General features: G+C 39.3%; 1 protein-coding gene across 3 annotated transcripts in view; it reads right to left on the bottom strand.

The window, feature by feature from the left end:
- rnf44 (ring finger protein 44) overlaps positions 1 to 13,222 on the bottom strand; it is a 161,110-nt gene that overhangs the window by 110,537 nt on the left and 37,351 nt on the right. The gene's annotated exons all lie outside the window — the stretch shown is intronic.

The raw sequence follows: 13,222 nt of genomic DNA, 5'->3' as shown, positions 1-13,222 counted from the left end.
TTCTTTTAAAATAAGCACAAGGCCAAGCAGATAAATATATCAGCTATTATTTACACATGCAAGTTTGTGTTCTGTTTTACTGTGCAGCTTAAAGTGAAGTTTAAACTATTTAGGAAGTTGGACTTTAACGATGAGCTAAAAGAAAGTCCTTTGCACTTCTGACATAATCTAACTTAAAACATCAATTCCTGACACTTTGACACCCAAAGAAAGTCAAGGTTGTCTACAAGTGCAAACACGAAGATTTCTCTACATATTTACTATTACTGTAATTACAATTAAAGAATTAACCAGCTTTGAGACAAGTTTGCCTTCTTGTAAAACAAACAATTTTCATAATAGATACAAGAGACTGCAGATCAGAATCAGGTTTATTATCACTGATATACTTTCGATAATGTTTCACTTTCCACTATGTATCATTGACCTGTACGAATTTGAAATGGTTTTATATTGAAGAACTTTTGAATCCATTCACAGTTGAATAAAACAGGGAATATATCATTACTGATTTTTTTCTCAGAATTTTAGCAGTCCATAACCCACAAAACCAAGTCCATGCTGTTCTCCACTTTGATTTTTCTTAGTTTTGACAAGATAATTTTATTTAAGATTTAGATGAAATAGTATTAAGTAGTGAAACTATGCAGATGCCTGTTGTAACATTGTCACTGAACGTTTGAATAAAGTTGAAAGCTGTATATATGTGTTTGCACATGAAGTGCTTTCAAAGTGTTACTATCAAGGGCCTCCAGTGATGTCTCTCTACACACTTAAAGTAAGTCAATGTGCACTTCTAGAATAGGTAGAGAGCAAATCCTACTTCTTCATCTTGGCATAGGTGATCAAAAATGCTGAAAACCTCTAATGGAAGTTCTTTATTTACTTTTCAATTCCAGGTGGAAGCTGTGTTTAATACATAAAATTGCTAGATCAAAGTTATAAGAAATGCAAAGTTACTTAAATGTAATGAAATAAATTTCAGCAGAGAACTTCATTTTGTTGTTGATAAATTGTCAGAGTTGTAGCTTTCTAGGAACATCTTAAGTGGAAAGATAGGTAGAGGGGCACAAATATAGGCATGATATTCCAGAGCACGGGGCTTACCAGCAGTAGGTATTGCCATTAAAGCTAGTGATTAAAACTGGAGGCAGGGAAATGAACACATTTTGAAAATCACTGATTTCAGAGAATTGAAGCAAAAACAGAAAATGCTCGGTGAGGGAGTATCTGAAAAAAGGAAAACTGAGTTGGTGTTTCAGTTGTAGACCCCTTCAATTGTGAAAGGGAGGGAGAAGTTGTAATGAAGGTGGGGAAAGGGGTAGGCAAGTCAAACAAAATACTGGACTGGAGGGCAAAAGGTGAGTATCGCTTGGGCCTATGTGAATGGCCATGGTTACATCTTCTATCTGGAAAGTGAATGAAATTGAAGAAGTTGTTCATTGCGTGGATGTGTTTAGCCAGGTGAATGAGTATATTGAGGGAAGCTGTGTGGACCTCCATTCCTGGAAAAAGTAAGGTGGCATAGAGGGATTACATCTCTAAGCCTGTTGGAACAAAGGAACTGGAAACTCACAAAGTGACAGAAGCATCTAAAGTGACATTGATGGAGCTGGAAGGGACCAAACCAGTATCAAATCATGGAGTCAAGTGGGGAAGAAATTAATTAATTAGGGCAAAAGCTGACTGAAATAGTGGGTTGTCCTGACATTTCTATTTGTGGAGCTTGTGCAAGAGAAAGCAGGCAGTGCAGGGCTGTGGGCAGTACAAAGCTGCAAGATGTGAAGGGAACATCTCCCAATCTGTGTGTTAGGAAATAAAACCTTAAAGTAGCTTTAGTTTTTTTTTGAGCAGGTTTTTTTGTGTACTGCTTGAATGTAATTTTGTTAATTCATTTAATTTCCCTTTATTCATTATAGATAAAATAATTTCTCAGACAGCCAGTGTTCCTTGAAAACGCAAAGCCATCATAAATCCAAAACAATTCTGATCATTATTTCTGATAATTGTTGAGGCGGGCAATCAAGCAATAAAAATAACTGGGCAGGATGCTAGTAATTCAGTGGAAATGCCTACTGTTAATATAGACATGTACACCAGAATGTTATAATGAGGCAACAATTCAAATGCTGAAAAATCAAGTCATCTTCCCCGTGCTAATTAGGACATTAGTATGCAATAAATTTTATTACCTCAATGAGGAAAGAAGAACAATTTAAAGGCTTTCAAAATCAATTCACTCCTTCAGTTGTCAAAGACTTTAGATCATTCATGAAAACAGAGGCTGGAAGGGTTTAAAATTCAGTCAATATGTGAACAATAGGGTGAGCCACACAAAATGAAAAATATAAGCGCTGTATATGTCAATTTGAAGCTGGCAGTGAGAATTTCAGTTACACAAGCACTTCTGCTCAAAGCTGTTCTCTGAAATTAAAGCACAGTGTCAATTAATTATTTGACTGTGATGCTGATTGTTTTTAAAATTAAACATAAGAGTATATTGAACATCTGATGGCACAGAGGGTAGATTTTACAATGCTTGTCATTTTCTGATAGGTACTGCCAACATATATTCAGAAAACGACATTCAGTTTGATACATTTCCACAAATGCTCTCCAAGTATCTCATCCTGAGTCCAGCTTTCATCCAGGAACTTCACATCAAAGGGAGAGAGAGTGAGAGAGAGAACAACAGGGAAAGAAAGAGAGAGAGGGGCATACAGAGAGAGAAAGAAAGAGTGCTACATTATATGAAATAAACCAGAAACAAGTTGCAAAGGTGAATTTAGCTGAGGCAAAACAGCTAAATTCCAACTTTGAAATGATTTGTGCTGGATTAACAAATGTCATTCAAAATGGCAGCAGGAACATTACCATTGACTAGGTCATGGAAGGGGAAAACTAATCAGAATTCTTGAAGATTGATCATTAAAGTGCAGATTTATGTATATAATAATGTGTGTAGGCTCACTAATTGCTGATATGAGTGGAGCACTGGAGGGTATCCATAATCTAATGACCTCTCCTCTCAAAGGGAGGGAAGGAAGCAGAAATATTGGTCATCTTAAAACATTAATAGTATAACTAATCTTAGGTTCGGAAAGGAAAATTTAGAAACAAGTGATTTCTGGTAATCAACTTTACAATTTATCTACACTAACTATTCATAGTAGCAGGAGAGGAGTCAAGATTTGTGCAAGCAAAATTAATGGCTAGCCGAGTGAGACAAGGAATAGAGTGTGATGGTGGCAGTGCATTATTAAACAGTCAGTTCACGGAAAAATGTCAAAACGTTGAAAAGACATTGTGTTTGAGTTCAAGGTGCTGACATTTTTTAAAGAATTGCATAACCAGTGCAACAAATATCAAATGCATGCTTGAGTTAAAAGCCATCCGAAACACATGACACCACAATGATCAGAACTGGGAATTAGGTATTCAAAAAGCTCCAACAAACTGGGAAATAAAGGGAAGGAATGTTGAAGAGATAGGTGTGATCATCACAGTAGGGAGGAATGAGCTTGGGTCAGAGGAACAATAGATGAGTTAGGGAGGTGCAGATGAGAGATAAAGACAAGGAAAAACACTACTAACAGCACAGAAGTAGGCCATTCAGCCAAATTGCTCTGTGCTCTGTTCTGAATCATTTCCCTTTGCAATTAATCTTCCTCAGAACCTCAAAAATGTAAAACTTATTCTTTATGGTTCTTTTTCTAATACAAATTATGAAGATTTATTCTTAGCAGGACCACTAACCCAATCACTATTTTGCTGATTTCCCCCGCTCCCCCCACCCCGCAACCACCACCACCACCTCAAATCCTACTTCCAAATTCTGCACCGCAGGATCTGGGACTTCATCTAGGATATCGAATTTTAAAAACAAAACGATCTATGGGACCACCAGGCTGCCATCTGTTCAGATTTGATCTTGTGTTCTTTTCTAAGTAATAGAAACATTGGCTTAATTGAAGAAACAAATTCATAAATCAGTGAATGGAAATAAAAAAAACATTTGCAGATGCTAGAATCCTGAAATAAAAAGACACAGTAGGTCAGGCAGAACTGATGAAGAGTCTTCAACATGAACCATTAGCTGTTCTTTCCACAGATGCTGCCTGACCTGCTGAGTGTTTCCATAATTTTCTGTATTTTTGCATGGAAGATATTTTCCACAGGCAACACAACATGAAGGAACAGTACAAATCAGCAGGGATACCGTCTGCTCTCAAGTCCTTGTTATTTTTTCTTAAATTAGGTATGACCTTTGACTTACTGCCATGCAGGAAATGTCAGAAATAGGAACTTAATAGATTTTTTTTGGATGGAATTAAACATTTTTAAGTATCTTTATAATTTTAATAGAATACTAGATAACTACGTATGATTGAGCTAAAAGCAAAAATATCTACATACATTTTAAAATAAATGTGAAATTCAGATTTATTTATCACGTTGAAACATACAGTGAAATATGTCATTTACATTAACAACCTATACATCTAAGGATGTGTTAGGGGCATACCGGATGGATGACCACACATTCCGGCGCCAATTTAGCATGCCCACAAAGCTCAGCAGAACAACACAGAACACAATAAAACAGAACACACTAAGCAACAACTTCCTCCTTTTCTCTCACTCACCCACCCAGACACATACACAGTCCTCTAATCCCAGGACAGGCCATCTTCAGCCTCCAGTGGACTTGTGGATTCACAAACAGTGTGTCCCGACCTACAGAGATTCACAGGTGTAGGGCTCTGGCCTTTGGGCCATGAATTTTGAACTTCCAGTCGACCTTCAGGCTTTGATCAGGACCTCCTATCATTCTTTGAGCTTTGAACTTCGGTGCCGACCCGGAATTCAAAGCTGATGACAAATGTCCTGGATGAAAGCCCGATCACTGGACACATTGATGACAGGACCCCGAATGCTCTCACCACTCTGCCAGTCTGACATTTGACCACGTCCAAGCCGCTGGCCTTTGAATATGGAATGTTCTGTCCTCCAATTTCCCCACATCCCTGTCCCTAAATCTTAACCTAACCTCTAACTACCCTCTCTGTCCTCAAAAACTATCCCTGTAAAATCAAAAAATCTGAAAAAAATAATTGTATATGAGCCATGACTTCAATGGAGACCACAACCCAGCGCCATGTTGAAGAAATTGTATTTTAAGGAGCAAGTAAATTGCAGTCTACATACATAAAATGAAGTTTTCATGACAAAGCAAAGTAGTAATTAACCACTTAAATGGATGTTATGCAACAAAGTCACTTTCAATATTAATAAAAATATTTCAGGCTCATCATAAATAAACAAGAATAGAGTCAAGGTTTTAGATCAATGACCTTTCATCAAAACTCTGGATGGAATGAACAGAGAACATGAACCTCCTTCTCCTCCACACAGGTGTTACCTGAACTTCTCCCATTCCATTTTATCTGATACTTCCAGCATTTGCTCCTTGGTTTTCAGTAGGGCAATTTCATGGATCCATTGGAGAAGAATATAGCCTATGGAGGCATGTTAAATCATTCATTGGAAAATTAGGATGTCCCAGGTTTGGAAATCACTAAATTGCTACCAGTTTCACGGTGACAAGATGGTGAACACCAAATATTGCAAAATCCAGGTATGTCTTTATAGCAGCAATTCGTCTTTGTGGTTTTTAAAAATACTATTTTATGGTAAAGTTACAAGGGCATGCTCATATATGTTATTAAGTTAGTTGACCAGCTATGCTAACATAGCTAAAGGAGAGGTTATCCTAGGTACACATGGTGTCCAAAGCAAGGATGGGAGAAAATCCGCGGGGTTAATGTCTGCTCTAGAGGCCTTGTCATAATTTTAAATTAGGTACAGCCTTGACTGACTGCCTTTCAGAAATAGCAGAAACGCTGGATAATAATTCTTTATAGGATGGAATGAAAGAGCGATTTGCAATTATTCAAAATGTTCTTTCTTACGGGTGTTTACAATCTCCCTCTCCCTGATGAATTCAGCTTCATTCTTGTTTCTCAGCAGGGTGGGGGGGGGGGGCCTTGCGTGTTTTGCCAGTGGATGGCCTTGCCTTGTTGGGTATCAGTGAACTACTGAGACTCCTTAGTTCACTCTGTCCATCAATCATTTCAGTTGGACCTCTGTGCTTGCTTAATGAGCCCCTCAATTCCCCCAGTCATTCATCAAACCAGATCAAGCTCTTCATGAATATCAAAGCCAAGAGCCTCTTAACAGGTGCCAATTATGGTGGACATCATGGCAGCCCACAAGCAGCGGGCACCCTGCAGGTCTCATGGACTGGGAGCTGGCAAATTGTCTTTGGGACACCGTCCACTGCCCTTGCAGGGCTGATATACAAAGCTATGCAAGGAGTTAAACACCTTCTAAAAGATCACCCCGGACAGTAGCTTCCTTAAGGATTTTTATTGAGATCTTACTTGAGGAAAGATGTTGCTGCTACAAGGCTAAATAAAGAGAGGATGGAGATAGATGACATTCCACTGTATGTTTCAAGTTGAAATCCAAATTAACCCGCACGAGAAATTATACAAAAAATGCTTACATACAGGAAGCGATGGACATGTAAAAAGAACTGCGCCTCCACTCCCCAAAACACTTCCCACTTGGCATCCGTATGTCAAACTTAACTATTAAAATAAAAGCCATGATCATTTCATTAAGTCTTTGGTAAGCTTTTGAGAAAGATGGTCTCAGAGACTAATCCTGAAAACAGTCTTATTACACAGTTTTTAATCGTTCTCACGTCAAAAATACAGGCCTTGATTATGTTCCTGGTGGGAATCAGCAAGAAATGCTGGGCCAGATAACCCTGAGGAGAGGGTGAGCTGATCAGCTTGGAGACCTCTTGTGGCATCAGGAGCTGGAATTTCATCCCTGATGTTGTGAATATGGTCGCACTCAATGATAGTTGGCAAGGATAAGCAGACCTTCCCTTCACTTGACTCTAAGAGTAATCCATTGGCTCTTCTCCTGGCAGTTTTCCATGCCTCAGAACATGTCCGCAGAGTGTATGGGTAACAAAACCATGAATACTGAATGTGTCAAGGAATGTTGATTTTGCCAATGGCATGTAGCTCTGATCATTCAACATTACAGCATTTTTTTTTGCTCAGGATGTCCTTTTGGGTAGATGTTGGCTAGAAAAATTTTAGAGCACGATTTGCCTTGCAAGCTTTTCCCACATACTGTACCTATGTGCATGCGGATGCTTAGCTGGCCCCCGGCCATGCTCTGCTGCGGGTGTGCTTGGACCAGTAGTAACCTGAGGTGCTGGTCCTGAATGAAGTGTTGCTATGTGCTGGTCACTGCAGTGTATTGTAGCTTTACTGTCTTTTGCTTGGTGCTCATTTGAAGCACAATATTTGAAACATATTGAGTGTTCTTTTAGAAAGTGTCTCCAGTTTGCAAGCGGACTTTCCCTGAATCTTCTGCATTTCATTAAGGGGTGAGGTTTCTTATGGACTAGCATAGTCTATCGGGGTTCATGATGGAGTTTTTTTACTTCAGTTTTGTTTGACTGTGATAGGGGAGTTGGTTTTCCATGCTTTTGCTGAAGATCACTCTTTGAATGACATGGTACTGAAAGTTGAGTGCATAAAAGTAGGGGCATTTCATATTTCTGTGTGATAGCAGATGGATTTCACAAGGAATGAAAATGGTGGATAGGGGGCATGATGTTTCACCTTGTACCTGAACCCCTCAGTTATCCACTGTTCTTGGTAGTTTCTCCACTATTGGGTTTATTCCTCTTGTCCAAGAAACTCAGTCCTAGTATGTCACTTTCATTGTTTTGCAGCTTGCAATTCCAACAACAGATCTGCAAGATCCAGTAGCTTCCGGGATTTTTGTGTGAAAAAAGGAAAGGTACGTCACATCTGGAGTTTCTCCGGTTAGCAGACGATTTCCCCCCACGCCTCTCTGACGTAGCGGGGAACTGCGTACGAGGCAAGTTACAGCAGTGGTTTGCCATTGCCTTCTGCCAGGTGAGTTTCCAAAGAGATCACCAGCTCGTAACCCAGCACAGATGGAAAGTGTGCAGGGGAGCCGGCTGGATTCGAACTTGGGACCTTTCATCCCGAAGTCCGGCACTGATGCCACTATGCCACCAGCCATTTGTGTGAAAGCTTTGGAAAGTTATCGCGTCTGCTGAAGAGAGATTCTTCGATTGCCTCTAGAGAACCAAAGCACTTCCAAACCCGCCACAGCATGTCCATACCCGTGGCTGGATTATTAATGTGCACTACTCTAACCTTCTTTTGCATGTTGCAGTAACTCCCCATCAAGCCACTTGCAATGAAGGTCTAGCTCTTCACTCAGTTTGAGACTTAGTTCTTCCATGCCATTGCGAAAGTGTGACTTCCAGGACAGCTAACTGGCAGACTGGTTGTCCAACACTTTTAGTCCTGCTGTGAATACATCTTAACAAGTCAGATACCAAACCAAATCTAATACACATTCAGCTCCTGAATGAGGGCTTTGTGGAGACTGGTTTAGCAAATGCATGTCCTGAGATGGACGGAAGTTTAGTCTCTCCATGTCTGTCCAGTTAGGGTTGGCATCAGTAGCAACTCTTGACTGAGGTGTTTGCTGTGATGAATCCGCAGAAGGGGATGTTATGTGTCTTTGCTGTTGTAGACTTTGACTGTCAATACCTGGACTAGGTGAAATGCATGTTGGCTGTGTGGTGTGTACATCTACTCATTGTAGAACTGGAACACACGTTTTTATAGCCTAAATGCATTTGGACATATTCTTTAGTAAGCTGATTTGGCTCTTGTGACAGCAGAGCATGACTGATCCTAGTTGTAGACTTAACACTGTCTAAGACAACTGCTGCTTCCTACACCTTTGCCTCTGCTGAAGCAGTATCAGCTTCACACTCTTCCTTGAGTGCACTTGAAGGAGCCTCGACACGCACTCTCTCCATGCCTATATGTGCTTTATGCATGCCAAGGCAAGTTTTCTCTGTTTGCTTCTTAACTTCACATTTAACATAAGCTGCTCTCGTTCCTGCCGCTTTGGCTCTGGTGCAGCTCGTGCTGCAGATATGCTAATTGTAGATTCACTCGAGCCTTGCAGTGACGCGATCAATGCGCCACATTCTGACCTCACTTCCAGGTCTTGGCAATTGCTCAGGTCAGAATCTATGCAGTGAGTTAAACATCTTCTCAAAGATCACACGGGGCAGAAACTTCTTTTAGGGGTTGGGTTTTAATGTAATCTTACTTGTGAAAAGATATTGCTGTTTCAAGGGCAAATAAGGAAAGGAAGCACAAGGTAGAAAGATGTCGATTTGCATCAAGTTGAAGTCCAAATTAACCCACACAGGAAATGATACAATAAACAGCCTACACAAAGGAAGTGATGTTCATACAAAGCAAACTGTGCCTCTAGTGGTCAGAATACACAGTCTAAGAAAAGACTGGTTTTCTGAGGTTTTTGAGTGCTTTAACATTGTACTTCTGGCGCCAATGCTTCTGTCAATGTTAAAGACATACTGCCTGCCTTCTCCAGGTAGAGGGTATGTCTTCAGCATTGGTAGAAAAGTGAGATTCTGTCAGTTGGCTATCTCCTGCCAATCAGGAGATAGCCAATTTGTCTAAAAAATATTTTGTGTGATGCTAGTGTCATACATTATTATAGCTCTCTTAAAAATCAGCCATGATGGAATGGTGGAGCAGATTTGGTGGGCCGAATAGCTTAATTCTACTCCTATGTCTTTTGATCTTATGGATTTGCAGTATTGTCCAGAAGTAGTTTTGCAGGAAGACTGGTGAAGTTAGAGTTGTTCTCACTAAAGTGGAGAATGACTAAAGGGATTATAGCTTTCAAAGATTTAAGGGATTTCCCAGCCAACTGTGCCAGTAACAATAGGTTTAAAGTGAATGCAAAAATATAGAAATATAAATGAGTAGATTTCCCCCCCCCACCCCCAAAATGTACATATAGGGCTAGCCATGAAAAATTTCAAAGGCAAGTGTGCATTTAATTTATAGTTTCAAAGGGTGAATTCTGTGGTGTGGGACTAAATTGTAAACTCTCTATAAGGGCCAGCACAGGCGGAATGGGCTGAATTGCATTCTTCTATAAATTTAAGGGATTTTGGAATACTTTGAGCTTGATCAGCAATTGTTAAATCTTTTAAAAAAATTTGAATAATGCATTTTAACTGAATATAGATTCAGCCACAAAGTGCAAGATATGGAGTCAAAGGTCAGGTAGAATGGCAAAGTAAAAGCAGTTAATTGAGATTTGATTATCAAATTACAACCTTTGTTTTATTTGGCCTTTACATAAAGATAGCAAGAACCAGCACACTTTTGGGACAAACCATTTGTTCTTGTGTACCTGCTGATGCTTTACAATAGAGCATATGTTAGAGCAGTTGTGGGCCAAGTTGCTACTGTATATCCCAGCAGTCTAATTAGTGCAGGCCACTTCATAATGGTGCAATCAATCATATGCTATGCTTCTCAAAATATCTGTTCTTATTTACAGTCATTGCTATTGGATTAATTTTATTTATACTCATCAGCCCAGGTAAAAGATATTGTTAGGCTTAAAACAGACTGAGGTCCTTCTGAAAGTAAAGTTATTAGCAATATAAATAATCACTGTCAATTTAAAACCTCAAAAGAGAGCGAGAGAAGGGCTGGCTTATGTTGCAATTGAACACAATGTCCTTTCACTAGCAAGCTCTGGGCTCAAATTGAGCCTAGATTAATAGAGCACCAAGACCTTGCTATGCCAGCATGTAGAGTAGACCTTGCAGTCAGTTCCCTCCTGTGCAGTTGGAGTCTCATTCAAATATGTAATTTCATTTCCATGTGCACATAATAGAACATAAACAATAACAGCACAGTACAGGCCTTTCGGCCATGATGTGGTGCTGAACTTTTAAAGTGCTCTAAAATCAATCTAGCTCTTCCCTTCTACATAGCCCTCTATCTTTCAATTGAATCTAAATCTGAATCTGAATAAAGCAAGACAGCTGTGGCAAGTTCACCTTTTTGTGGAATGTGCATTTGCAAAGAGGGTCTAGAAAAGGGTGCAAAAGTCCTGATCAGTTGGGAGAGGTCTGTAATTTATAGGCTGTTGATCTACTGCATTGCCTATGGCCTCCGTAAGTCTGTGGCTTTCCTCTTCACCAACCACATTGTCAGACCAAGACAAACATAAGTGCTGCTGGAAAATCATCAACTCAGTAAAAGCAACACTTTGGTCTGTCCAAAACTTGTTGGTATTCCTGTCCAGAAGGCACATTCCAGGCTGCAGTACGACTTGTTCAAGGATACATGGAAACTTGGGTGTAGCTACCAAAAAGACTTTATGGAGAAGGACTATAACCTGAACTCCTGTCTGCACTGAGGGACTCAGTGTATGTAAAAGACCAATAACCACTTGAATGTTGTATTGTTCAAAGAAGCCACGATTGGCATTGTTGTTTTGTTAATAGAATGCATTAACCTGAATATGTAGTGTTACAACACTATGAATGAACAGACAGGATGCCATTGTGAATGAACAGAAAGCCATTTACTGTTTCATATTTCATGAATGAAGTTTACTTTTGAAATTTAAAAAATGATTGATAGAGATAAAACTACTTTTTGTATCTGCATAAAGTCTACTGTAAGTGAATTGCAGCCATTGTATCGTGCTACAAGAATAAAAGAGAAATACAATAGAAATTTCAGCAGAGGTGGTTGTTTTAAGTTGGACATTAAGATAGAGGGAAACGGCAATTTTAGCAGGTTACCCAATTGTCCTTTATATTTATAGCAGAACCAACCTACATGTGACCATTCATTATATCTTCATATACCTTTCATCCTTGCTTGGGTAGCTATTCTTTAAATGCCACAGTAAAGCAACTGGGATTTTTTTTGAGAGTTAAAGGCACCAATGTTATTATTATCGTTAGTGACAAAGAAAAGTCAGTCCATGCAGACAATGCTCACATTGATGCTTGTACAAGTTGTTGCATTGGTGTAGCTGCCTATGTAGCTGAATATTGCTGTTATATTCCTACACTACAATACGGATTTTGGAAATGAATCAATGATTCCTTTTTCTTACAGCCAATACAGATAATTATAAACAAGGAAATCAACAGAATTATAGATATGATCATTAGAGAAAAAGCTGTGCCTTTTTGAAAGCTAACCGCGTAGTATCTGACTATTGACACACCAACATTTAATCTGCCTGTCAAGATGTTGGCTTATAGACAAGAACTATCAAATTACTCATAATGACACAAGCCTTCTTTAAATGACTTAGTTATTATATTGTGATCTGGAGACCCAAAATCTGCCTTAAAATTATTAGAAAATTGAATTGGCATTTTCTGGCTTAATCATGCAAATCCCATTTGGTATCTTAAGTGATTCTGTTTTTCATTAATTCCCAACACTTTCCTATCATTTAATATATAACAGGTGCAGGGCAGTCAAATCCTCAGGGTCCTGGCACAGTCCCATGCAGTAGGTTTGAAAACTCTATGGTGGTATGGAAGATTTCAGAATATTTTCTGGTTCAGAGGACAAATGATGAGGAAGTCATTGGTACCTCTGATGATGTGTTATTTAGTCACTGCACCATGCACAAATGACTGCTATGTGAAAATTAAGTAAAGCTGAATCTTTACTCACACTAGAAAAGGCCTTTCCTCACTTTAGAATGTTTTGCACTGATGCCATGTATCAGAATCTGAATCAGGTTTAACATCTCTGGCATATGTTGTGAAATGTGTTGTTTTGCAGCAGCAGTACAATGCAATACATAAAAGAACGATAAATTAATGGGAATCCTAAATGATGGACGCCAACTTTTTGAGGTATCACTTTTTGAAGATGTCCTTAATGATGCAGAAACTAAGTTTACAACTTTCTGCAGCTTTCTGCGATCCTACACAGTGGCCCCTCCATACCAGATGGTAATGCAATCACTTAAGAGTGCTCAGCATAGCACATCTGTAGATGATATGCCAAATCTCCTCAAATTCCCAATGAAGTATAGCCACTATTGTGCCTTCTTTGTAATTGCATCAATATGTTGAGTCCAAAATAGATTTTTCAGCAACGTTGACACCCAGGAACTTGAAACTGCTCACCCTTTTCACTGGTGATCACTCAATGAAGACTGGTGTGTGTTTCCTTGACTTCCCCTCCCTGAAGTCCACAATCATTTCCTT

Source organism: Mobula hypostoma, chromosome 7 (assembly GCF_963921235.1).
Source record: "Mobula hypostoma chromosome 7, sMobHyp1.1, whole genome shotgun sequence".
In the NCBI taxonomy this organism is placed as follows: Eukaryota; Metazoa; Chordata; class Chondrichthyes; order Myliobatiformes; family Myliobatidae; genus Mobula; species Mobula hypostoma.
This window is presented reverse-complemented; position numbering and strand designations above follow the sequence as displayed.